The sequence below is a fragment of the Canis lupus genome, chromosome 1 (genome assembly GCF_003254725.2).
Source record: "Canis lupus dingo isolate Sandy chromosome 1, ASM325472v2, whole genome shotgun sequence".
Lineage (NCBI taxonomy): Eukaryota > Metazoa > Chordata > Mammalia > Carnivora > Canidae > Canis > Canis lupus.
In genome coordinates this window covers 121,285,001-121,311,331 of record NC_064243.1, presented here as the reverse complement: position 1 = coordinate 121,311,331, position 26,331 = coordinate 121,285,001, and the positions used below count along the sequence as shown (strand labels likewise).

The following is a 26,331-nucleotide window of genomic DNA, read 5'->3' as shown; positions in this document are numbered from 1 at the left end:
AACCCTTTATTATTATTATTATTTATTATTATTATTTTTAGAGGGCACCATTGCCGCGGCCCCGTGTGCCCGTCATACAGACCTCGGCACCCGCGGGGAGGGCGGAAGGACAGCGCGCGGCTCAGGGTGCTGATTGAGCGCATCCAAAAATGCCGTTTGTGTGGATAATCCTTGGATTGTTGTTTTTATTTTTTTTTCAGGAGAAAGCATTATGCTTGACCCTGAGAATCAGATATGAAGAAATATATGGTCGGAAGTCATTTTGGCTGATTTAACCTAAACTCGCTGCGCGCCCTCGGGCTAGAAGTCTCAGGTCGGGAGGGTCTCACGGTGCCCCGCGGCCGCCTTGGCTTGCACAGCCCTGGGTGGGCCACCCTCCGCCCCTCCCGGGGGTGCTGGGTGCCCGGTGAGCTCCCATATTTGGAAAGCGCTTTGGATGGGAAGGCCCGGTGCTGTCCTGGGTCCCCAGGTCCCCGGGGCCCGGAGCGGCAGGCATGGGCTGGGTCCCAGCTGCGCACACGGCCGCACACCCCCCGGCTTCTCGGGTGCAGGCTGGCGAGGAGCGGTGCTGGCCTCCCGAGGCTGTGGCCGGGCGTCGTCCCCTGCAGCAGGGAACCTGGCGCGGAGCAGGTGCCCAGGAAGCGTTTCCTCCCTCCCCCTCCCGCCGCCACCCTGCCCCCTCCAACCGCCCCACATCTGCTCTTGAATTGTCCGCACGTGGTCCGTCCTTGCCTGACACCCTTCCTACCCTGGGGCCGGGGGCCGGACGTCCGTCATGTTGCTCTGAGGCTCCCTGCTGCCCGAGCCTGCGCTAAGGCGGCTCCTCTTCTTCACGGCCTCGAGGGTCTTGCCTGTCTGGGCACCGCTGCTCCCCGTGGACCCTGGAACCCCGACGTCCCTTCTCGGGGGCCAGGGTGCAACCCTGCCCTCTGCACCATTCTATCGTGCCGCCCTCGGCTCTGCGACCCTGTCACTACTTAGGATGACACTGGCTGCTGTTCCCCATGTGCCCTAAAATTGCCAACTCCGCGGCATGCTCCTTGCCCCCATCCCAGGACATCCCGTCCACATAGGATGGGAGGAGTTTTCCCTTAGGGACCAGGCCGGTGGGCTCTCCATCGCTGTCAAAGCGTCGCTCCTGAGGTCAGGAAGGTCAGAATCGGCTGGCAGGCAAGCGGGAGCAAGGGGGGCAGGTGGGATCCCGGGGTAGACCCAGAAGTGGGGTGCTTCACGGGGTGCACGTCCCGTTGGCCAGGACTGGGCAGGGGGCCCCGGATAGCCGCCCGGGAGCCCACGGAAGGAGTCCAGGTCGCGGGTCGGCAGCTGTGTCTTCTACAGACCAGCATGTGCCCCTAGAGCCGACGTAGGGCGGCCTCCCGTCCCTCGTTCTTGCTCGGAGTTGTGCTTTGTAAAGGAGCTTTCCTCCGCTGTCTTTGGGAACATTTTGGTCCCCTGAGCCTTTTCATTTATTTATTTTTATTATTTTTCTTTATTTTTTTGGTCCCCTGAGCCTTTGCTCAAGGTCAGGTCATCGCAAGTCCCAGCCACTATGTCTAGGGCTCCCTAGTGACATGTTCCTCTTTTCCCGTATTTTATCCAACTCGTCCATCGATTCCTCGGCTTACTCGGCAAATAGACCTAAGTGTGTAACTACACATACATACGTTTATATGCACGTGTGCACGCCTGTGGTTGTGTCCGTGTGTGCCAGTGCACCCGTGTGCATGTGCGTGCACGTACGAGCATGTCGGAGGCCGCCGTGTTCCTTTCCAATCTCCGATCCTGAGCCATCGCGCTGGCTTCTCCGGGCCCTGCCCTCCTCTCCTTCCCTGGGATCTTCCGGCTTCGCAGACCACATGGAATCTTTTTTTTTTTTTAATTTTATTAATTTATCCCTGAGAGACAGAGAGAGAGAGGCAGAGACACAGGCAGAGGGAGAAGCAGGCTCCATGCAGGGAGCCCGATGTGGGACTCGATCCAGGGGACCCCGGGGTCACGCCCTGGGCTGAAGGCAGGGCTTTCCATCTTTCAGCCGCTGAGCCCCCCGGGCGCCCCGGCCACATAGCATCTTTGAGGGCCTCCTCACCTGGCTCGCGTCAACCTTCGCGCCCTGGAATCCTCCCTCTCTTTACCTCAAAGCGTTTTGAACCTCGGCACCCTAAAATGTAGGCTGCGCACCGGTTACCGATGGAATTGCAAACATTTGTTGGCTTTTTAACGAACGCGGGGCAGTGTGCTAACTTGCTGCGTGGGCTTAAGCTTCATGAAAAACTAGGAGTCAGGTCCTGATGCTATCCTCTAGGGATAGATCGGGGATCTGAGATGGAGGGATGCGAAGTCGCTCTCCAGGTGTCACACCGGACGTGCCACGCCGGGCCCGAGGGCGAATCCCGTCATCCAGCCCCGCCTCTGTGCTCCTGACCCACCTGCCGCCCCATCCCCCGCCCCGGCCCCCCAGCCTCCCCCACCCCGGGGATTGGGAGCCTTAGGACCGCCACGCGGTGGCAGTCGTCCTGGATGCTGGTGTTTCCTGCCTTAGCTCGTGCCTCATTCGTTAGAACTAAATCTAGAGGGGAAAAAAAAACAACAAAAAACAAACAGAAAAAATTCCCTTGTTCCTTCCGTTCTGGAAAGTGAAGTTATTACCAAGGCGGGTCAAGAGCTCGTCCCTCGAAGGACAATAGCAGTAATCAGAGGGCCGGTGCCCGGCTCTGCAGCCAGCGGAGGGTCCCATGGATGGTCAGACAGCCAAGGGCCCCGTCGAGGTCCCTGCGCCTCCTCTCCCTGGGCTCAGCAGCGCCCAGCTCCGTGGGTGCTCTGGCCGCGGGCGTGTGGAGCCGGTGAAGCGAGGGTCCTCCCCACGGACACTCCTCACCTTCAGCGCTGGCCTGTGGGGTGGAGAGGACCTGGCCACGGCCACGGGGGCAGCCGCCTGGCTCCCTCCCCAACTCTCAGGGGGTCGTTGGGCCTGGAGGGACTGAACGGATGCGCTGGCCTCCATGAGAGGGCCTCGTCCCACACCGAGCGGCCTTCCCTCTGGCACCCCTCTGCCCCCAGGGCTGCTGGCTCCTCAAGCCAGTGCTCCCCCAGCCCCCAGGGGCATCTTGCCTCTTGCTGCCCCATCCCGGACCACCCCGGGGCTGCCCACTGCCCTCCAGGAAGGCCACGGCCGGACGGTCTGACAGGACCCTCTGGGGTCTAGTGCTCCATCGCCCCCGCGCCCCGGTTCTGGCTGGGCTCAGGCCCGGGGCCTCCCAGCACCACGTTCGTGCACCCCTCGGGCTCTTGGCTGACTCCTGCCTCCCTCTGAAGATTTCTGGGGAAGCCCCTCACGTGGGGTCCCGAGGGGGGGCCGGGGTGGTCTCTGTGGCACCCGGCTCCTCCACCTGCCAGTGCGGACGCCCCTCAGCTATCAGCTCAAACCCCGCCGCAGCCCTAGGAGGCCGCGAACCTGCTTTCCCTCTCTCAAGGTTTGTCTGTGGGGGACACTCTAGCCCCTCCGCAGGCTTATGTCTGAGCAGGACGCGAGCTTGGCTCCCTTGGGCTGGTCCTGGACCCTCCTTCCTCCCTGACTTCCTTCCCTCCTTCTTTCCTCCCTCCTTCCTCCCTCCCTTCCTTCCCTCCTCCCTTCCCTCCTCCCTTCCCTCCTTTCTTCCTTCCTTCCTTCCCTCCTTCCCTCCTCTCTTCCCTCCTTCCTTCCTCCCTTTTCCTCCCTCCCTCCTTCCCTTCTCCCTCCTCCCTCCCCTCCTCCCCTCCTCCCTCCCCTCCTCCCCTCCTCCCTTCCTCCCTTCCTTCCTTCCTTCCTTCCTTCCTTCCTTCCTTCCTTCCTTCCTTCCCTCCTTCCTTCCTCCCTCCTTCCTTCCCTCCTCCCTTCCTTCCTTCCTTCCTTCCCTCCTTTCTTCCTTCCTTCCCTCCTTCCTTCCTCCCTCCTCCCTTCCCTCCTCCCTTCCTTCCTTCCTTCCTTCCCTCCTTCCCTCCTTCCCTCCTCCCTTCCCTCCTCCCTTTCCTCTTCCCTTCCTCCCTCCCCTCCTTCCTTCCTCCCTCTCTTCCTTCCTTCCCTCCTTCCTTCCCTCCTCCCTCCCTCCTTCCCTTCTCCCTCCTCCCTCCCCTCCTTCCCTCCTCCCTCCCCTCCTTCCTCCTTCCCTCCTTCCTTCCTCCTCCCTTCCATCTTCTCTTGGTCTCTTTAGCAAGGACCCCGAATCTCCACCTAATGGCTCTTAATTTTTCTGGGACTCAGGGTGGCGGGTGGGGGCGGGGGGGGGAGCACATCCCTTCTTTGTTAGGAGGATTAATTACTTTGTTTGTAAAGTGCTATAGGGTTTGTAGAGTGGAAAATCAAACTACTGTTGGTTTTGTTTAGTTGTTCCAAACGAATGTCACTTTCTCAGGTTTTTTTCTTAATTTGGTCTACCTCATTAGCAAAATCAAATTTCAGAGGAAGACGTTGCTCGCCGGCTTTCATCATCCTGCCAGCCTGGAGAACCCGTAGCGAGAGGAGCGCGAGGAGCGCGCAGGGCGGCCTGGCCGGGCTGCAGGGGATGCGCCAGGAGGCCCGCGGGCCGGCCCTCTGGTTCTGTGGTGGCTTGTGTCGCGCTGGCTCACCCGGGAGAGCGGGATGGGCTCGGGGCCTACATGTGGCGTTTGCACTTTCTGTGATGACCTGTCTGGTGTGGGTCTGCGGGGTCCCGGTGCTGCGCAAACACTCCCTCGGTTCAGATAAAGGGCAAGTGCTGATAATTCGCCTAAGAGGCAATGAAACTACTAAATATAAAGGAACACGGATCGGCCGCTCTAGTATTTAAAAATTGCAAACTTAAATCAAGAATCAAGTTACCATTTTTGGCCTATTGAATCATAACAAATATTAAAAACTAAATCTCCCGGCTGCCGGGGAGACAGGGAACCAGGACTTCCAATAACGCCGGTGGCATTCTAAATGGTTGAAGTCCCCGCAGAAGACAATTTGTCAATACCTATCAGGAGTAATAACATGTTAAACTCGTTGACCCAGTAATTCTACTTCTGCGAATCTATTTTAAGGAATTTATCCAAAGTATGAAAGAGAGAAAAAAAAAAGCTATATGCGTGGAATGTCCATTATACCGTCATTTAAGATGTCAGAAATTAAGACGGGAATCGAGCTGAAGGTACGGCATCAGGGTTTTCCATGGAACCAGGTCTCCTTGATGGACGGTTGTGCGGTCAATTAAAATGATGGTTTTCAGGACCGTGCACAAGAACAAGAGAGGGGAGCGCGACCCAAGGTGGACCACGCGCACGGCCGTGTGAAAGGACGTCTCCGGAAAGGCATTGGAGGACACGCACGAGATCATCACTGCGGTGGGGGGAGCGCGTAGGCAGGGCACTGGGGGGCCCCTTGGTTTCCGTCTCCCCATATTTCCCACTCTAGAGTGTTGCTTCTGTAATAAAAAAAAAGAAGAATCAGAAAAGCCGCCCCCCCTTCCCGGCGCATCTCGGGAAGGCCCCACGTACGTGCCGTCGCGCTCTTGGAGACCCTGCAGCGAGGGGCAAGGGGACGGTGGCAGTAAACCAGCAGAATGGCCACGTTCCCCGGCGTTCTGCGGAAAATGACACTTTCCCCCGTTCCCTGAAACAAATCTTGACTAACTTTGATAGTTCAGCAATTAGAACTTTGGCATACAATCTTTCTTCTTCAACTCCTATAATTAGTGGTCTCCAATTATATGAATCAATTTCAATTTCTATAAATCAGATGATTTAGAGAGAAGGCTGTTCAATTTCCTTTTCAACTGTATGGTTTCAGCAGCAATAAAACCCTCAGCTTAAAATATCAGGATGCAACTTGCTCCAGAAATATTACCCAGAGCGGTTAGGGCTCCTGCCAGGAGCCGCGGCACCTCCCAGGTAGCCGGTGTGGGTGGCACCCCTTCCCGCCGGCCGCGGCACCCGGACCGGGACCCGCACGGCGCTTCTGGATCCCTCCCCGGTCTGGGCGAGTGGGCCAGACCTGCCTGGCCTTCCAACAGCCCGCCCCCCCGCCCGGCGTGGCCCCGGGTAGCTCCATCCGGGTGGTGCTCCTCAGCCGGTCTCCTTTGTCCTTTATTCCTGCACTTGACAGCCTTGGTGGCCTGTGAGGGTTTCGCAGGACGGCTGGCCTGCCCTAAGCCTGGCTTCGAGGAGCCCTCCCTACATCTAGCTGCTTTTGGGTGGGGAGGGTGGGGGCTCTTCTTGAACAAATTCCTGGTCGGTCTCTGGAATTCGGGGGTGTGTTTTCTTCTTCTCCCCGAGGCCTTTAGTGACGAGATGTGATCTCTGTCATTGCACAGGGAGGGAGCGGGTCCTGTCGTTAATTTTAAAAAATTCAAAAAGGGAAAAAACCCATTGAGCTACTATTATTATTATTATTATTATTTTTAAATCTGAGAATCTCAACATTCTTCCCAGGGTGGGGTCACACGGACACATTCTTGCAGCATTTGCTCTCCCCAACCCCAGCCCCTTCTGAAAGCAAGAAAGTGGGGTGGGATAGAGGGCAGGGCCTGGGGTGTTGCTCCCGGATCCAGAGCCGAAGGTTCTGGTTCTGGTTCTGGTTCTGGTTTCCTCTGCTCCAGGCTGCAGATAGATGGACAGCCGCCCCCCACCCCCCACGCTCTTCTCCCCTTGGAGGAGATAAGTGGCCAGGGCTGGTGTTTGCTGCTAATGTGGTTTTCAACGAGATGTCTCCTTTTTTTTTTTTTTTTTTTTTTTTTTTGTTGTTGGAGATTGGCTTATGCTTTTATAGTACTCTTAAATTCAGCTTATGTTGAATTATTGTTGTTCTCTGTTTTATACATTCCTTCCAGCTCCCGCAGCATTAGAGCCTCATTAAGTGCTAGGGCTGCTAACCGAGGTTTCCTGACAGATCATGGAACATCGGGCCGTGGCACAGTGGCCTCCCGACGGTGTCGCCCAGTGCGGCCCCCTCCCGGTGCTGCCACGGAGCACCTCCACCCTCCGCCTACCTGCTCTCGTTTGGAACCTGGGGCCGTGGGGAAATGTGGCAGCAGGACCGGGTCTTGAACCTCAAAGAGGACGAGGCCCACGCCTCCTGGAATGGTGCTCAGTTACACGGGGAATTTTTTTTTTTAATAAATTTATTTTTTATTGGTGTTCAATTTGCCAACATACAGACTATCACCCAGTGCTCATCCCGTCAAGTGCCCCCCTCAGTGCTACACGGGGAATTTAAGACGAGACGCGGCAACGCGGAGGGACAGGCGGCCGTGGGACGTGATGTTCTGTAGCCAGGATGACCCAGGCCGCTAACCTCAAACCGTACGCGGAACATGATGTGGAGAGGCAGGATGAGAGAAGACACGAGCTGCAATCTCTGTTTCACCTTGAATGTGCACCTGTTAATCATATTTGAATGAATACGGTTAGGAAGGAGAACTGGGTTGCGGCCCTAGGAAGCTCGAAGAGTTAAAAATGGTCTTTTTCGTGCGTGTGCGCCTTTCTCTATTCCCCAAGTCTTCTACGGCAAATGAGACGTGGGGCGGGGGGTTGTTGAAGAGGCTAAAGGAGGCTGGGGAAATCCGAATGGCCCCTGCGTACCTGGTTCCCGCTCGCGTCTCCCCGTCTCCTGCTCCGCGGGCTGCGTGCCGGGCCCAACGCGTGCCGCAGACCCTCCACCTGCGCTCAGGCCTTCGGATGCACCTCACGTGCATTTTCACGGAGTTCGGGGTTTGTGAGGCTCTCACTTGGCTCTGTGGTGCCTGGGAAACCAGCAAGGAAGACGCTGATTTGGGGAGGAGAAAAGCCATTGCTGATTTTTTTTTTTAGTTTATTTTTTTATATTAACCGAGTTGACCACTCTTAGACCGGCAGATAGTTCTGCTGCTGAGTTAATACAATCTTCACTTTCATCCGTTTTTGAGAAGCCCCAGAATGGGCTGGGCAGGCGGTGAGGGGCCCACTCCCATGACCAGGGAGACAAGACTGTTAGGTAAGTCGCCTTCAGTCGGGGCGAAAGAGACTCATAAGTGGTCAACATCGACGTTAGCATCTTCGTGTTTCCAGACCCTTTAGGTCCCCAGGGACTGAGTTCTGCGTGCAACGTCCCTAGATCTCCATCCTACAGGTGAGAAAACGGTGGTCACCTCCCTTCGCTGAACCCACAGCGGAGACGAACCCTGGGCCACTCGACTTCAAAAGTGCTCTCGTGTGGCATCCTTATAGGGTCACCACGGGGTCCCTGGCCATGTAGATAACGTTGCACACTTAAAGAACTCCTGCCCTGGCCAGCAGCGAGCATTTTCTTCCTTCTCCCACGTACCCTTCCTGGAAGCAGAAATAAGGCACTATTGTTATCCAAAGGCCACTCTCTCCTAAGTATGTCCTCAGGCTCCCCGAGTTGATGGTGTCTTTTGCTGTGGGACAATACCGGGAAATGTCAAGTATTCCGGATTGCCCACTGAAGAGTTGGGTTTTTTTTTTTGTTTGTTTGTTTTTTTTTTTTTTTTTTTTTTTTGGTAGAAGGAGAAAAAAAGAGAGAGAGAGAGCTTTTAAATTTTAAATTGAAAAATTTGGATTTGGAAGAAAAAAAAATGAAATGTAAAAGTTGGTCATAATGAAGACTTTGTTTGCCAGGCGCCCCAGCCCAGTGACTAATGGGCCAGCTGCTTATGGGGCCGAGCCCTGGCCGGGGGTGCTAGCAGGGAGCAGAAGGAGCGGGCACTGGAGACGGGGGGCTCTGGGCAGGGGCCTGGGGTGGGGGGAGGCGGGTAAATATGCCAGATGCAATCAGAAGAGTGTTCAACTACGGCTTGAGCATCTACCAGGGCGGTTCAGGGAGCCTCAACGGATGCGGCAAGCGGTCACGATGCCCTTCTTCCTGAGGATAAATGGTCAGTCGTGTCCTGACCCGAGGGGCAGGGTGCTTTGTATAATCACCACTCCATAATCATTTTCCTCCCCATAAACCCCGCTAAAATGGCATCCAAGAGAAGCAACTTTCAGAAAGAATAGCACTCCGGGGGGATTGTTCCTTCCGTGGCAACCAGGTGAGCACGGCAGGCCGGAGCCCCTCCGTCTTCTCCTGATGAGGAGGTTTTTCTGCGTTAAGACTGTTCTTCCAAGTTCCCTGCCTGGGGCCTGCGAGCTGCGGCTGCCGAGGCCGGCGCCCCCCTCCTTATAGGGTCGATCCCGTACCTGGTAAGACGGTGCCAGTCCGCAGCTAAAAATAGCTTCCTTCTGTTGTGATGTCCCCAAACAAAGGGAAGGGACGCGCGAATCACGCCCACCTCGTCCGTGTCTCCCGCCCTGGGCTTCCCCGCGCTCCAGGATCCGAGTCAAACCGTTTGCTTTCCCCCTCAGACGGCCTTTTCGTTGGAAAAAGGGCGGGGAGGGGGGTGTGGAAGGGACACAGAGTAATGTTGAGACCCCTGCCCTAGGAAAAAAATCTATTTTGAAATACCAGGTGCCGGAGAGCACGGGGTCAGCGTCCCAGGTGCCCGAGCCGGCCTGGCTCGGCGCGCGAGGCTCAGGTCAAAGGGCGCGGACTCCTGGCCCCGGGTCGGGTGGGGGAGCCCGGCATGTGTGTCTATATTTCATCCTTTTTCAGATGCGTGCTCTTCACCGGTACACGAGACATCGTTCTTTACCCAAGCCCGTCAGCCGTAGTTGTACTTTGCATCCCCTGACGGGTCCTGGGTTCTCCTTCTGACTTTGCTCCAGTTTATTGCCCTGGATTAAGCACCGGGACACGACGTTTTATTTCCCTTTGTGACGGGGTACCCTCCTTTTGCCTTCTCGCTGACTGGCTACAGGGACACAGGGGGTGGGCACGGAGTCTTGGTTGTATTTGGGGTGGGGGCGGGGGCGGGGGTGGGAAGGTTGGATCACGGAGGGGCGCAGAATGGTAATTAGACAGAAAGTACCCTCTGTGCCTTATCTGCATAAAGAAAGATAAAGCCCATGTAAATAATATGTGTGTTTCCCATAATGAATGTCCCCTTTCTCTCCATTTCTGCATGGTATTAGAAATCGCGTTTTTATTATATGAGGCATTGGACGCGCGCCAACAAGTTTTTCTTTTAACTTGATATTTTGGGCTCTGATCTTTGTTAGAACTACAATGGCATGTATCTCGTACAGTCAGAGGTCATTTCTATAGCTCCTTTCCCTTCCCATCATTTCTGGGGGAATGTTTGTTTTCAAAACAAAGAATTGGGTTAAAGCGTAGGTATCATATATCAGAACATATTTCAAGCCGAAATTAAGAACACTCAAACCTTCCTTTTAAAGGTCAGATATTATTTATTATTATTATAAAAACGATCTGTGATTTATGAATTTAACTTCTCATAAACCTCCTTTGTAACAGAATATGCAGTCAGAGGCTTAACATTACATTGTTTTCTTTTGACAACGTATCCACGAGACCACTGCAGCTGTTCCTTTACTCACAATAGCAGATTAATTAACACAATCATATGCTGTTGGCTCTTACTCAATGAGTGGGTCTGCAGCGGGATAGATAGGTAAATCCTTTAAATGCGGTGCAGATAAAGCATATACTATGGTAGTCCCATAACTAGCCAGCTCTGCTTCTGACTGGCCGGCCCTATCAGGACGGGGTCACGGACCGCAGCCGCCCTGAGCTTGGATTTCCAAGTCCGCCACACCTATCTCAACGCCATAACGCCCAGCATTTGCAAGACGTAAATATGTAAAAGCAGAAGACCTCTCAGAAATCAGCGGCTTCGGTTAAAATAGCAGTCAGTCTGCCGCCAGCATTTTGAGTCTGCAGTATTTTTTTTTAAAGTTCAATCATTGCTTTCCTTAAATATCTCCCTTGCTATTACTCACTTTTTTTTTTTTCTTTTTTGCCCTTTTTTTTTTTTTTTTTTTTCTTTCTGCCCCTCCCTCTGCACAGACAGACAGTTCTGGGCAGGCCATCATGACTTTGGCTTTTTAAGTACTAAAAGATTTTTTTTTTCTTCTGCATGTGTACTAACGAAAACGTGGGTAACGAAGCCTTCCCTCCCAGCCCGGGCACCAGCCGTGAGTATTTATTGGCAACTTTAGCTGACATTTTAGTGAACGTCAAACCTTTGTTAGAGAAAATGTAAGGCTTTGCTTTAGAGACAGGCATGCCCATGTTAAGAACGAGGTAAACCAGGCACTGGGCTTAATAGAATTTCCCTCAGACTTCTTTTTTCCTAATGTCCATTACATATGCAACACTAATTTACTTTTTGTTGTTTTACTTAGCACAGAAATTGAAAATGTGACAAGCTTTGCTGGATTAAAAGGCTCATTTTATAGACACATAGACCAAGAGAAGGAAGGAAAACAAATCCATAATTTGGAACCTTTTAGAGCATTCAGGTGGTAGAAATTCAGACTCTCCCATCGGCAGTGGCGTTTGCGGTAGGCGTGAGCGTCCTTTGGAGCTGTCGCTGTCCCTTAGAAACGGCCCAGAGCGTGGCCACGTTTGGTCGTAGAAGTTGTGGATGCTGTAGAGACGGCAACACATTGTGATGCCAAGGTCTCTCAAGCTCCGCTCAGTGGCTGCTCCCCTGCCCTGGGTCCTGGCTCACAGGTCCCCGTAGGCCCCACGGGATCAGGCGGGAACGATGTGTTAAAGCATCTCAATTATAGGCCGAGCTCGGGGTGTCTGTGATTCTCCCCCTACCTGGGGAGTTTGCAACTCTTCCCGGACTCGCGGGGCAGCAGTTGCTGCACAGAAAGAAAGAGCTAGATGCCTTCCTTTCTCCTCATCTCTACCCCGTTCCCCTCTTTGGCCTTATTTATTTATTTATTTATTTTTGCTAAAACCAAAAACCCATTCTCAAAAAAAAAAAAAAATCCAGAACGCACGAACAATTAGTTGGACATAAAGACGTTATTTAGAAAAGGCGGCGTATTTGATGCTGACTTGAGAACAACGTTGGCTTGGGGATCTGCACAGACAGACAGAGGGCAGACAGGGATGACGGGTGGACCCCTGGGAGGAGCAGTTATGACTGGACCATTAAAGCTCAACGTCAGGGTCCCAACAAATGCACAGTCTGCTCTAGGAGCAGCTGTCGTCCCCAGGAGCACTGGACATCTTGCAAAGTCACAGTCCTGTTTCTCAGCCTTGGAAATTCATGGGGCCCTCCCTCTCTTTCCGCTCGGAATCTGAAGCCTCCTGGGTAAGGCGGGAATGAATCTGCTTGTCCGGAGGACGTGACGATTGACCTTGTGGCTTTAAGGTGCAAGTAACGACGATGCTCCTGACCCATCCCACATACACTTGGAGCTCAGTGCCCAGGACTGCAGCGGCTCCGTCTGTCTCTCCATCCTCTTGTCCTTCTCTCCTTGCATCTAACCCAAGGCATAAAAGTGGGATCGATGGCACAGCCCAGAGTAACTTCCAGAGCCTTGCTTTCCTTATGGAGCCTCTCTTTTTTTTTTTTCTAGTTGTATTGAAAAATCACCGCCATACATCACTATATGTTTAAGGCACACACAGCATGATGGTCTGACTTACCTGCACTGTGATCACAATAGGTTCAGCCAACACCCACCTGCTCATGTAGAGACAGCAAAAAGAAAATAAAAAAAAGGGGAAAGAAAAGTTCTCCTTGTGACGAGGACTCCGACGATGTACTGTCTTCCGAACCCTCCTTCCAGCTCACGGCCCCGTTGGCTGCGGTCACCATGCTGTACGTTGTAGCCCCAGTGCTCGTTTGTCCTATAACTGGAAGTCTGTGCCTTTTGAGCACCTTCATTCAATTCCTTGCCTCGCCCTCCACCTCTGGTAACTGCAAGTCTCATCTCTTTTCCTACGAGTCCGTTTTTGTTCCAGATTCCATGTATGAGTGACATCATACGCCGTTTGCCTTTCCCTGCCTGGCTTACCTCACCTAGCGTCATGCCCTCGCAGTCCATCCATGTTGTCGCAGATGGCAGGCCTGTGTCTTTTCTATAGCTAATATTCCAGGGTGCGTATGTGTATCACGTCCTCTTTATCCCTTCGTCCATGGATGGGCGTCCATGGGTCGTCCCGTGGGTCGTCTCCGTGTCTTGGCTGTTGTAAGTAATGCTGCCAAGAACATGGGGGTGCAGGTATCTTATTTGGGTTAGTGTTTTCATTGCATTTCGATATATTCCCAGAAGTGGGATTGCTGGATCATATGGGAGTTGTTTTGTTTTCGGGGATCCTTTGTACTCTTTTCCACAGCCACGTGATAGTTTGCATTCCCACCAACAGGGTCCTCATCTCTTGTCTTTGTGGTGACGGCCATTCTAACAGGTGTGTGGTGATGTCTCATTGGGGCTTTAATTTGCATTTCCCTGATGATTAGGGACGATGAGCACTTTTTCATGCACCTCTTGGCCTTTTGTATATCTTTTTTCTTTTATCTTTTTTCATATATCTTCTTTAGAGAAATGTCTGTTCAGGTTTTTTGCCCATTTTCAAATCAGGTTATTTGGCTTTTTTTTTTTTTGCCATTCCGTTGTAGGCGTTCTTTATATATTTTAGATATTAACCCCTTATCAGATATATGGTTTGTAAATATTTTTCCCCACCTTATAGGTTGTCTTTTTTACTTTGTTGGTGGTTTCTTGTGCTGTGCAGAAGCTTTCTACTTTACATAGTCCCACTTGTTTATTTTTGATTTTGTTGCTTATGCTTTAGGTGTCTGTCCAGAAAATCGTGACCAAGACCCATGGCAAGGAGCTTTATTGCTGTGCTTTCGTCTAGGGCTTTCATGGTTTCGGGTCTCACATTTAAGTCTCTCATCCATTTTCAGTTAATTTTTGTGAGTGGAATAAGATAGGGTCCAGTTTCAGTCTTTTACATGTGAATATCCAATTATCCCAGCCCCATTTATTGAACAGACCGTCTTTTGTCCATTGAGTATTCTTGGCTCCCTTGTCGGATATGAGTTGACCGTATATGCTTGGTTTTACTTCTGGGCTGTGCAGAGCCCTTTCGAGGGTCTTCTTTAAGGGCTCAGAGATGCCTCTAATGTACCACTAAACCACATGGGCATGGATTTCGTGGATGTTTCCTGTGATTACACATTATGGCCAAAAACTGTTCAGCAGGTGACTGTGAGCTAGGCCACGAGCCAGAAGGCTTTGGTCCTGGCTCAGCTCTTTTTTGTAGCATCGAGGCACTGAGTAAGCCACGTAAACTCTTTCACTTCCTGTATTATATTACTGGATTGGGTTCACTATGTGTGTGTTTCTTCGTAGAAAGATATGGGGAAACAAGATCTTGGCTACGAAGCGTAGGTAATGCTGTGTGAGATGCCAAGTGAAGACATCCTGGCAGTTCAGAGAAGGTGATGGGCTCCAGGAGGAGGAGGAAGTTGTGTCTGCTTGCTGTGCCCCATGCCTGGAGTGGTATCTGCTACTTAGCATTCAATAAACATTTGTTGGACAAATGAATAAACAGACCATTGTAGGATCCTGTGCTGTACTAGACAAGGAGAACACAGGGAGGGTTCTGGAAGGAAACTGAGCTCATCTCTGAACGAGCAAGTGGGCACACTGCTGTATCCAGTGGAGAGAAAGACAGTTGTCTGTAGAAGCGTATCCCATATCCCCGGGTGCAGAGACGTAATGTGCAAATACGTTCTTTCACCAGCAGGGCAGAAGGGACCTACCCAAGGTTGCACATTCAAAAGGGAACTGGGGACATGGTTTCTTGACAGCCTAGGGTGCTTTACATAGTGGGGGGGGGTGTCTCGGATTGAAGAGAATCCTCTAGGCTCCCAGGGCTAGTGAGGCTGAGACTCCCTGGCGAGGTGGCGGGCTGGGTCATGGCGCAGCAGGAAGGGCGTGTGCTCACGGAAGCAAGACCTGGAGCTCCAGATGGAGGAGACTTCGGTGGAGGCAGGGCAGGGAGGCCAGCCCGTTAACGACGATGGTTTCAGCAATGGGCAGTGTGCTGTGCCTTTGTAAGGCCAGGCGAAAGCCTCAGGACCCAGCTGCAGTAATAATCTTGTCCCCTGACTGTACTGACAACATTTCCCACAATGATGCAAGATGCAGTGACTGGCGTGTAGTCGGGATTCAATAAATACTTGTCGGGTGAACTTACTGAAGGAAGGACTGTGCCCCTTCAGGAAGCTTCTGGAGGATCTAGTCTCCAGGTGTAAGGAGAACCTGAGCCTTGGGTTGACCTTCCTGCTGTTTCCCTTGCCCCTTTCCCCACAGCCAGCACTCACGCAGAGGGCTCTGGGCTATTCTGGAAATACCTCAGTATTTACACCCTCCATTTCCTTTCCGTGGAATGTCTTCTCCCCTCTTAACTTGTCAAGCATCCACTTATCTTTTAAGGCTCGGCTGAATGGCCAACTCTTCCAGGAAGCTCTCCCTCATTGCCCTCCTCCCCACCAGCCTACACGGTCACTCCTGGGGATGCCACGGGCCTTCGCAACCATCTTTTTAAGGCCCTTAGTGTTTCCTTCTTGGGGCGGGCGGAGGAGGCATCTAATGATCCATATACTTGCTTGTCCTGTTCCACAACAGTGGTCCGGGCGGAGAGCTGGAGGTTGATTAGCACCAGCATGGGGAGCTGCGAAAATTTGTTGATTGAATGAACAAACCCCTCATTGCATTGCTCTTAGAACTGCAGATGGGAGAAGGCAGCGGAGGCAGTTAGTGGGTAGCTAATGACATTTGGGAGGCAGAACAGTAAAGATGGGGGCTCAGAGGGCACAGCTCTGGGCCTTTTGAGTGCACCAGCTGCTCAAGGTCACTGTGGATACGTGTGACAGTGACTGTCTGATGCTGGCCCCAGAGCAGGTGCTTTCCTTATGGTGAGCTGATCACCGGAGGTGGGGGGTGTCCTGGGTTCTGCATGACGCTGGTGTAGCCTCCTTCTGTGTTGGGGTGAGAGTGAGCGGGTTCTGCCCCGAAGCGCACGTCCTCAGTCCCAGAGCAGAGCGCCAGGAGTCCTCTGGGGGAGCTTGGCTCAGAGGCTCGAATGGCCTTTCCAAGGCAGAGGATTAGTGGTCAAGTAGGTAGACATCGTGGCAGGCGATCCCCCCTTCCCCCTCCCTGTCCTTGAACGCCAGAGAAGAGGCATCCGCAGGTGCAGACACACGCACCCCGAGAGACACTGGCAGCCACAATGCCCGTCCGTTGTGGGTGTGCCCCCGAGTGTGTGCCTTTAAGAGGCGCAGTGAATGGCTTGAGTCATCGATGATGCTCTTGAATGGCAAATTGGTCAGAGTTGCACAATGGTAATGATCACTCTGCCCGTGACCTTTCTAGTGCATTTACATTTTATCACAACATGCATAAGCCACCCATAGGCTTCCCATTGGCCAGGTCATTGCTTATGCACAATACCCCAGCATGCGGGGGGACGCATCCCGCGTGGAGCAGAGAGGGGCAGCCTCCGACACATCCCGCGCTCCATTGTTGCCCGGTAATCTTTATCACCAAAGGAGACTTTTGACTCCAGCCCACGTTTCCTTCCCTTTTTCACAGTGAAGGCACTCAAATGGGACTTGGCCTCCCTCATTTTCATAGCACCCCCAGAGGAAGCCCTAGACTCAGCCCTGCCCCTTGCCCTGCCTCCCTCTGCCCTGCGTGGGGCTAGGAGGCAAAAGGATGCTCCGGGAGAGGCCACAGGCCTCCGACGTAGGTGCGGCTGTCGCATTCTGAGACGGTGCTTTCCAGAGGAGCCTGCTTCAAGCGGCGTCCGTGAGAGCGCCTGAGTGTGGGATTGCGGTTGTGCGTGTGAGCACCGGGCGTGTGCACGCGCGTGCATTCCCGTGCTTGTGCAGACACTCAACGTGGAAGCTCTAAGCCGGGACCAGATTCTCTGGACGACCCCGGCAGCCCCACTCGCTGGGTTCCGGCCGTGTCTGTCGCCCCCCAGTTGTCCGACGGGTGTCCGGGGCCTGTGCGGGCGCGAGAGGCGCGGGGCCGCTGCGCGTTCCAGCCGCTCGGAGCGGTTGGGCTGAGCTGTCGTTGCTGCTTTCGTTGGCGCCTTTAGGTTACGGTGCCAAGAACAAAAATAAGCCTGGCTATTTTTCCCTCATATTCGGTACTTCTTTTTCTTCTTCTTCTTTTTTTCTCCATCGCCATTGAAATAGAATTCTAATTTTTACTTAAAATGTGTAATCTTAATAAATTGCTACATTATTGCGTGATGCTTGATGTATTTAAAGACCACCTCTTTTTCCAGAAAAGCTCATCTCCAATAATATAATCACAATCAATAGAAAAACATGTTTCTATATACAGTATCTGCTCTTTTTTCCGAGGGCCTATCTCTCCAGATAAAAGAGGCTTATCTCTCTATATGCGTATGTATATATGTGCGCACTGTTACAATGCCGTAATATTTTAATCGTATAACTTTGTATTTCATCTCCAAACATCCAGGTCTTAGACTTTACATCAAACTTACTTGTACGTGCACGTTTTAAGAGAGTTTTACGTGATTGCCTTATTTTTGCAAAGTGCTCTTGGCCTCGGAGAATGCACATCCAGCAGGGCTTCGGGAGAGATCCTTGCTCAGGGGCTGCAGGGGGCAGGGGTGGGGGGAAGGTGGTGGGTGAGGGAGCACGTGGTGAGGGGCCCTCCTGTGACTGACCTCAGAGGTGCCTGCGGACCCGCTCACGCGGGTCTTCAACATCCAGAGCCAAGATGGGCCTCCCTCCAGAAGTACTTCCAAGCCCATCTTTTGGGACCAGCTGTTTTTAACCCAAGAGGCTAACGTGAGGGACTAACTCTTTGGCTCCCCCCAGATTTCATTTTTTAATCTCATCCCCAGTGCGGTGGTACTCAAGGTGGGGGCTCTGAGGAGGTAATGAGGTCACAAGAGTGGTGCCCCCATAAGCAGTTAGGGAGCTACCTGGCTCCTTTCCCACCCTGGGAGGACCCAGGGAGAAGTCTGCAAGCCAGGAGGTGCGTCCTCACCAAGCTGCACCATGCGGCACCCTGATCTTGGACTTCCAGCAGGCCGACGAAGGTGGAAATGAATTTTTTGTTCTTGATAAGCCACCCAGGTTATGGGATTTTGTTATAGCAGCCCCAGCTAAGACAGCTGATATTTTTTCCAAAGTGTTTCTCAGATTATTTTAAATTATTATTATTTTAAGTCATTTTCCTCGGAGCAGATGTTTTCTTGGGGTGGGATCAAATTCCCGTTAGTGTGGCTTGGTAATGCCCAGGGCTACTCCTGGGCCAAGGCTCAGAGAGATGGGGATGGATGGGCCACAAAGGCAAGGACCTTGGGTTCTTATCCCAGTGGTACCACCACCTTGCCGTGGGACCTTTTGACTCTCAGACCCTCAGTCTTTCCACCTGTGGAATGGGAGCGTGCCAGGCTGTTCTCTGAACTCCTCTCTGGCTCTGTGTTTATTGACCCTCCTCTTGGTGCTCTTGGGATGTAATCAATTTGCGTGACTGAAGGTCTGGCCCTGTCGTGCAGAAGTTTAGCCTCTCACCCTGAGTATTGAGCCTTAGACCCCAAATATGGGTATCGGGGAGGATTATGTTCACTTTGAAAAAGTTCCCACCCACCCCCATGCCTTACTGAAGGGATTAACCATTCTGTGCCAGTAGCAACAACAGCCACTACTCACATTTACTAAGAACGTTAACAGTTGCCAGATATGGTGCTAAACCCTATGGGTGTTTCATCTCGTGTGCTCCACAAAACATCCCTAAATGGTAAGCATGACTGTTGTCATTCCCAGTTTATCGAGAAGAAAGCAGAGGCTTTGAGAGGTGAGGAGCTTAAGGTCATTTGCTTGCAAATGGCAGATGCTCGATTCCACCCAGGATGGTCTGACGTCACAGCTCAGACCCTTAACCACCACACACACACTTTGTGGATATTCTTAGACTTTGCTCCCAGATCCCTGCACATCAGAAACCCGATTTCCTGCGTTTGTTGGCACGGTGGTTCCATTTCACCTCTTTATGTGCTGTCTCCCCTGTCCCATTTGAACCCTTCGCGTGGGCCTGGACGCTGTCTTCTCCATCAACTGGGCAGCCGGGAGCTCGTTTTATGAAACTGAAGTGTTGTTCAGAGACCCTGCTTTTTTTTGTTTGTTTGTTTGTTTTTCCTTTCGATGGAGACCCTGCTTCTTAAACACCAAGTCAATACTAAGAGAAACCCACCCCTGAAATGTTCACATAAGTGGGAGAATAAAATTTGATTCGTGATCATTCTGTATCTTGTACAGAACCTCTGAGGATCACACCAGAGCTTGAGCTTGCGACGCATCTCATTTGGTTTCAGGTGCTCAGGGGGCTCACCTGCACATGGGCTCTCAGGGATGTGGGGCCAGGGGCGACACCTGAGCCTGCTGAGGATTTTGGCAGAGGAAAAAGGTGGGGGAAGGCAAAACCTGAAAGGATGGAATCTGCTGAGCAACATAGACAATAATATCACAGCACATGGACCAAGGCGACAAATCCGGGTCTTTGCCTGAAGGACCCGCCTGGCCAAGGGCCTTGGAAATTGTATATACTCCAGGGAGGATGGAGCCACTTTCCTTGAGCGGTGGGAAACTAAGTGAAAATGTGGCTGCAGGGTGAATTGCCCGTCCTGAATCTGACAGGTCTGTCTTCTGGACTAAGTTGCACGCCCAGTTTCTGCCAGTGGGTCTGTGTCCCACGGGAAAGGGCACGGCTGACCATGGGTGCAGGCGACAAGGGTTCTCTTGAGCTGGCTGGCACCCGGGAGAGTAGATACACTTACCCTCAGGTGGCAGGTGAGCAGCTGACACTATTTTTCATGTTCGACCCCGGGAAGTAGTGACGGGTCCGACAGACCAGACTGGACAGCCAGGCCAAGGCCACTGCAGGGAGAGAGAGCGCAAACTTGGCCCATCCTCTCTGGGGAACAGCCAGGAGATTTCATGGGAGAGACTCTTCCTCACGCTGTGGTTAGCAGATAGGGATCCAGGTATTCTCAACATATTTTATTTTCTTAGGAAGGACAAAGAATCTGAGCTGGCTTTACAGTCCCTCCAGCAAATGGGTGTAGGCTGGACAGCAGTGTTCTATCTCTGTTGGCATCGCCCAGCAAGACAGTAGGAGACCCCGGGATAAAATCCCCAAGGCCAGTGAATGAGTTTAGGACCGCTGTGCACTCTTTCTTCTTTTTTTTTTAAAATTTGGACTTTAGCTCATTCTTTAGGCCAAAATAAATCCCAGATGTGGCAAGTAGTTAAGTGCAAAACAGACAAACAGAAACACATAAAGACCTAGGAGAAAACATAAGTATTTTTATATAATCGTAGAGAGGAGAAGCCTTTGCTAGCCATAACCAGACCCAGAAACCGTTAAGAGTAAAGGTTGGCAGTTTCTGCTACTTCTTCACTTAGCATAGCGCTTGCTATTCGATAGGTATTTTTCTCATGAATTAGACTGCATAAAAATTAAATACTTCTTTTTTAAAAATTTTATTTATTTATTCATGAGAGACACACAGAGAGAGAGAGAGAGAGAGGGCAGAGACACAGGCAGAGGGAGAAGCAGGCTCCATGCAGGGAGCCCGATGTGGGACTTGATCCCGGGTCTCCAGGATCACGCTCCGGGCTGAAGGCAGGTGCTCAACCGCTGAGCCACCCGGGCTGTATTTAAAAATTAAATACTTCTAAACAACAACACACACACACACATGCAAGTGGGGACACACACACCCATACATTTCAGACTCAAACATAAACTGCAAAAGACCATATGGGGGAAAAATATATTTGCTACCTCTACGTGAGGCAAAGGGTTAATGTTCCTGGTACCAAGAAAAAAAGCTCTTGGAAATCAATAAGAAAAAGACAAATCCTCCAATAGAAACAGGGTCCAAGGACGTGGGCAGGTAATTCAGAGAAGAAGAAATACAAATGGTCAATAATCAAAGCACTGTAAAGGAAATCTTTGCAGCCATTAAATGCATGAGGCTGACCTGTATTTACTGACTTGGAAAGATGCCCATGACATATTGTTGAATGAAAAAAGTGGGCTACAAAACAGCAGGTAGAGTATGATTCCATTTATGGAAAATTATGAGAGTATCTTAATCCCCATCCTTTGTGCAAACAATAGAAACGTTCTCCAACTTGGCTCTAGCAAAAAGGAGAATCTGAGGGATACAAGAGCTCCTCATCGAATCCTGCCACTTGCCAGGCCAGTGAGGGGTGGCTTCACCTGTGGATGGCTGTGAGTGTCCCTGGGAAGCAAGACCACTTACTTCCCCATCCCCTGCTCCCTGGGCCAAAAGTTTCCTGCATTGCTTGTCTCTCTAGTTTTTGGCTTCTCTTTCTCTCTCTGCAGGCCAATTGGGCAGTAAGATGGAGGATAATTTTTATTCATTTAAAAAATATATTTTTGTATTGTTGGGATTTTTTTATATATAATTAGAGCATACTACTTTTAAATTGAAGAAAAAAAACTATTATTTTCAGATAGAGAGAGAGAAGAAAATCCAGTGATGAAGTTTGACTGGTAAAGAGTTAATATCCTCAGTAAAGAGGAAATGCCCACAAATCAATAAGAAAGATAATACCCCAACCAAGGGGGAAAAAGTGCCTACCTATAAGGCCTTATTTAGTGACTGTGTATCAGGAACTGAATGAAACATCCTGTATGTGTCACCTCTTCCACAGCTTAATAAGATGCTGTTTCTTCTCTTCTCGCCTTCCTTCCTGCCAGTGAATGTCCCCTGAATATCTCCTTTCCACCGGGTACGTTCTGGGGTCCACAGATACGATATTGCCCTCATGGCACTTACATTTCTATTTTCTCCACTTTGCTGCTAAGGAAGCTGGGGTTTGAAGAAGCTCTCACCAGTACACCTGTTTCTAATGAGCATGTTACAGGATCCTCAGAATATGAGCATAGGATTCCCAGAGGGAGAAAAACAAATGGCCAATAAACATATGGAAATATTTTCCCCCGATTAGCAGTCAAAGAAAACAGTTAAAAATAGTTTGGGTTTATTTATTTATGTATTTGCTTCTCAGGCTGCCAAAGATTTGTATAAGATTGATAACAATGTGTATTGTCTATAGGGTCGGGAGAAATCAGACACTCTCTTAGTCTGCCAGTAGGTGTTTATATTTATGCAAAGTTTTTAGAGGATAATTTGGCAAACACGTCAAAGCCCCCAAATAAATGTCTACCCATTGCCTTAGCAATTCTTTTATGAAACTATTCGTATGTATGTGTATACGTATGTGTGTATCAGATAATCAAAGATGTTTGACCAAAGATACTCGTTGCAGCCTAGTTTATTGCAGCAAAATTTTGGAAACAATTTAAATGTACTTCAAAAAGGAATTGGTTACAGAAACTGTGATTTCCTCACTATGGAATCCTGGCAGTATGGAAAATGATAGTGTAGGTTTGTATTTTTGACATACAAAGATATTCACAGTATATTATGAAGTGACAAAAGCAGATTACAAACCCCGTTTGCATAATATGATCCCCTTTTTTGGTAAAAATGAAAATGTATCTAGCTATGCATTTTTTTTTCATAGAAAAATTTGAAAGGATATAAAGCGAAATGTTAAGAATGATCATCTCGGGATAGAAGAATTAAGGCTGCTCTCTTCCTTCCTTACATATCATCTTTTTGCAATCATCACGTACCAGTTTCACGATGAGGTAAAACCAAACACAAAGCAAGGAGGCTATTTCCGTTGTGGAGAAAGGCGCCAAAACAAAGCCCGGTGGGGGTGGATGCTGCGCCGGGCCAGCTTTGCAGACCAGCCCCAAAGGGAAGGCACCACCGCTGCCCCTGTGGCTTACGGAGCCGGGCCTTGCCCATGGCAAGCTCTGGCACCCATTTCCCCAGACCGGACGCCTTACAGGGCAGATCATTACCCAGTCAGAGGCCTTCCCTCAGGTCTGCACAGCTGGGGTCTGAGAAGTCTGCTGCAGGACCCAAAATGAGCGTGGAGTGAGGACGACCACCGTGGAAGCAATAGTGGAGCCAGGGTGGAAGCGTCACTGCGCTGAGAAGGATTGGCTGCCTGTGCCCTCCGCTCGTTTCTCGCTGAGGAGGTGTGTGTTTCAGGAATCGTTATGAAAGGAGACAGGCATCCTGTGAGGGGAGCTGGGGACAACCTCAGGGACAGTGGGAGGGACGGGCTCCAAGCACTCAACCTCGCCCGATGCTGAAGGGCACTGGCTTCAGCGTCCCTGCACCATGCTTCTCCTCTGCTTGCAGGACGAACAGCATCTTAGAAAACACAAACATGAAACAAAACAGAAAAGCAAAAGTCAAGAAAATTAAAAGAAAAAAAAAAACAGAAGATACAAATGAGAGACGACAATAATGGGACGCCTGGATGGCTCAGTGGTTGAGCACCTCCTTTCGGCTCAGGCGTGACCCCGGGATCCTGGAATCGAGTCCCACATCGGGCTCCCCGCAGGGAGCCTGCTTCTCCCTCTGCCTGTGTCTCTGCGTCTCTCTGTGTGTCTCTCATGAATAAATAATCTTAAAAAAAAAAAAGATACTTTGGGAAAAAAAAAGATGACAATATTGAGAATGAGCTAAAAGTCAAAGTAGGGAAAATTGAGAAAGGTAAGATGAAATCGGGTAAGATGAAAAGTAACAGGATTTGAAATCACCAGCTAGCGATAGCGAGACAATGAAACACAATTAACCTGTTTTAAAAATGAAATACCCAGCTAGAACCGAGAGGGCCGGGAGCTACAGGTTTAAAAAAGAGAACACCCCACAGAGGTAAAGTTTGGAAGCGTTGAGGACAGTGACGACGGGCTTAGGAAACCATACTTAAAAGGTGCCGCGAAGAGGAACACGAGACGACAAGAAGGTTGAAAGACTAACAGAAGGTAATCAAAGGAAGAACAACCAAAGAACCAGAAGTCAGAGGAAGCCCAGATGTTACCAAACAGGATCATTGAAGGCTAAAGTATAAGGACTGTTTCACCTACAAGGTGAGAATAACAGTGACAAACAGGCAGGTGGACCAAGTTTTTATTTATTTATTTATTTATTTATTTATTTATTTATTTATTATTTATTTATTTATTTATTTATTTATTTTTTGGACCAAGTTTTTAAATGCAGTCATCTGCGCTCTGGTCCCAGAATTGCCAGGATTTTGTTTTTTTTGTTTTTTTTTGTTTTTTTTTTTCCCCCTTTGTAGCTGTCGTCATGACATTAGTTGTCTGGGTAGTTGTTTGATTTATGTCTTTCCTCCCCCCGTGAGACTTCAAGACCCCATGAGGGCAGGAGCCTCGTCTATTTTGCTTTCTAGCTCATTCCTGGCACCTTTCGACTGATCGGTGGTACACTAGGAAAAATAAAAGGATGACAATATTGAGAATGAGCTAAAAGTTGACTGAATGAGGGAGTGAAGCATCTCTGACTGCGGTGAAGAGAGGCTGTGGCATGGTGCCCGACGGTCTGGACAGGGAAGGGACCGGCCACCAGCTCCCCACTGCTAATCGACCCCTCCCAGGCCTGCAGACCTAGCCGAGCCCCAGAGGTGGCTGGGGACCCCGAGGCCCTTGCTCGCCGTTCAGTGACCACCCGAGTTGGTGAGAGGTGTTCCACGTGGTCCTCAGTTTCCAAAAGTTTGTGGTGAGAAGGGGCCCTGGAGGCAGAAGAGGCAATCCAGGCATGAGGCGGCACCCTGTGGCTACCGAAACTAAGCCCGGTGGGGGTGGATGCTGCGCCGGGCCAGCTTTGCAGACCAGCCCCAAAGGGAAGGCACCACCGCTGCCCGTGTGGCTTACGGAGCCGGGCCTTGCCCATCGCAAGCTCTGGCACCCATTTCCCCAGACCGGACGCCTTACAGGGCAGATCACTACCCAGTCGGAGGCCTTCCCTCAGGTCTGCACAGCTGGGGTCTGAGAAGTCTGCTGCAGGACCCAAAATGAGCACGGAATGAGGACGACCACCGTGGAAGCAATAGTGGAGCCAGGGTGGAAGCGTCACTGCGCTGAGAAGGATTGGCTGCCTGTGCCCTCCGACCCATGGGAGGCCCGGGAAGGAGGAGAAGTTTCCAGAAGGGAGGCCCATCCATGAGGAGGGAGGCTGGAGCGGTGGCTCTGAGGATGGCCTTTCTTCCATCTCTCTTTTTACCTTGTATGTTGGGAATCCCACTGCCTAGGATGTGCCTAGGAGCCGGGAGAGGCACGGGGACCCTATTCTGCGGAGGAGAAGACGGAGCTCTCCCCTACGTTTGCCCAAGGAAGCTTAGTTAGGTGGCCCGACACGGTGGAGGGGCAACGGGGGTGAGGCCCACTTGGTGTAGTTACACAGGACGGGAGGCCGTGTGAGGTGCCAAGGTGCCGGGGCCAGGGGCTCAAGGGGACACTGGCTCCGTCTACGTGTGGTCGGTGACCAAGACCAGCAGCCCCGGCTTTGAAAGGATAAAACCCCTCGCTGAGAGAGAGAAGGGGGGGACGAGGCTAGCTCTGAGAATCCGCTCCAGTTGTGTAGACGCCATCAGAACCCCCCCCCCCCCGCCTCCACAAACAAGATGCAACTGCAGCCCTTCGTCGGGGACTGAACCTGTGGGTGTGGGCGTGGGTGCTGTGATCCCTAATGACTGGATTCATGGTCCTTCCCAAGTTCCGGGGCCCAGAACCCTGGGAGACGCGTGGCTGGCCTGGACGGCGACCCGCCATCGGACGCTTGGCTGGGGGCAGAAGCCCAAACCGGTGGCGAACTGTCGAGCGGCTGACTTCCTCCCTCCTTCCCTCGCCGGGGGGGACGGTATTTCCCCGTGGCGGAGCCCCAGAGGGCGTGTTTCGTCGAAGGCCAGTGGGCCTCACCAACAAACGCTTCCGCTCCAGATGGAAGGTGTCACCGCCACACCTGACACGGCGATGCTGTGGGCGGAAAGGACAGGTGGAAGTCGTGGCCAAGAGGTGTCTGCATCCGTATCACTGAAACGTCAGCTTACCTTTTTTTTTTTTTTTTTTAAATAGAAATTTTGCCCACATATACACTAATAAAAATAAATCTGTTTCCGATTACTAACTATGCAGCCAGGTGCTTGTTTGTTATGAGAAAGGCATGTTCATTAATTTTCAGCTATGAAAAGTGCACTGTGCCATAAATATACAATTCAAAATGTACTGCTGATAAATGAATACACAGATTGTTAATGTGCCAGAGAGGGGCACCGGGCATAGAGCTCATGCCAAGCGGCAGCACCCAGGTGATGGGCTGGCGCCCGCGGACCTGGCCTGAGAGCGGCCACCTAGCCGGCTCTGACGCGAGGCAGCGAGGGCAGCCCCTCTCCCACAGGCTTCGCCTTGCCTCGATTTCCCTTCACGGTGGCAGATCCTGCAGCGAGAGCTCCGGGGAAGAAGGGCAGGTGGCTAGTGAGCTGCCCACGAAGGCTCTCC

The 26,331-nt window shown here is 51.4% G+C and overlaps 1 protein-coding gene and 1 long non-coding RNA gene across 14 annotated transcripts in view; one reads left to right on the top strand and one right to left on the bottom strand.

The window, feature by feature from the left end:
- ZNF536 (zinc finger protein 536) overlaps positions 1-26,331 on the top strand; it is a 430,736-nt gene that overhangs the window by 218,925 nt on the left and 185,480 nt on the right. The gene's annotated exons all lie outside the window — the stretch shown is intronic.
- LOC125752861 (uncharacterized) lies at positions 7,137-9,714 on the bottom strand. Its single transcript, XR_007403351.1, has 3 exons — positions 9,172-9,714; positions 7,576-8,301; positions 7,137-7,373 (listed from the first exon to the last, which is right to left on the bottom strand). It is a non-coding gene; the product is annotated as an uncharacterized LOC125752861 (long non-coding RNA).